The sequence below is a fragment of the Propithecus coquereli genome, unplaced genomic scaffold (genome assembly GCF_000956105.1).
Source record: "Propithecus coquereli isolate 6110/MARCELLA unplaced genomic scaffold, Pcoq_1.0 Scaffold245, whole genome shotgun sequence".
NCBI classification, from domain to species: Eukaryota; Metazoa; Chordata; class Mammalia; order Primates; family Indriidae; genus Propithecus; species Propithecus coquereli.
Window position 1 is genome coordinate 26,418 of NW_012148008.1, and position 1,089 is coordinate 27,506.

Sequence of the window (1,089 nt, forward strand, 5' to 3'; positions counted from 1 at the left end):
AAATAACCATAATAAGGAACAATTTTTGAATGTTAGAGTAAATAGTTATTGTGTGATAAGTACTTCACATGCAATATCTCATTTATTCCTCCCAACATATTATTTGCCTTCATTTTACAGTTGAAAGAATTGAGACAAACAGAAATAAGTGATTTGCTCAAGATCATACACCTACAATGGTGAAATGGAATTCTAACTTCTTTCATAATAATTTGACCTTTAACCATCCGTAGCTTTTTCCCCATCTTGCATACCTGAGCAAGATCTCTCCCAGTATATAGAGAGGTAAGATGGGAAATAGCAGTAGCAAGGATGCAAGAAATAATATCACCTGCACTAAGATAATGGCAATGCAGTAAAGAGAAAAGGACAAACTTGAGAGATATTTAAAGTAAACCACATTTGGTACCTAATTGTATGTTAGGTTAGAGTGAGAAGTGTGATTCAAAGATATCCTTCAGGCGTGGCTTGGGCCGTTGGGCAGATATTACTTCCCTTTACTGAACTAGAGAATATAATGCAGAGGGTTGATTTTAGGAGTAGAGGTTAGAAATCATGGGTCTGAGTTAGGGCGTGTTGAGATTGAGGTACCTGGGATATATCCATGTCAAGAGGTCCAGTATGGTAAAGCATGTTTCACTGTCTGGAGGCAGAGATTTGAGGACCATCAGTGGTAACTGGTACCAAATGATATTTGAACCATTGACTGCAAGAGGTTGTAACAGAGAAGAGGAGACAGCAAAGGTGAGAAACACCAACATAGGGGAATCGACACCAATACTCAAGGATTATGCACAGAGGCAAGATTACAGGGTCATGTATTTAGAGATGGACAGAGGAATGCAGAGGTTAGGGAGTGAAATGATGAGAGAGTATTATCAGAGAGATCAACAAAAGGAGAGAAGGTCAACTTGTTAAATGCCGTCAAAATACTAAGTAAAGGAAAGGCTGGAAAATGAACTACATTTGGTGAAAGGACTCTTGTAAGAGAAATTTCAGCAGAGTTGTGGAATCCAGATGGCAGACAGGCAAGTGAACAAAAAGTCGAGGTGAAAAAATGGAGAGAGAACGAGGACAATTTTTTAAAGA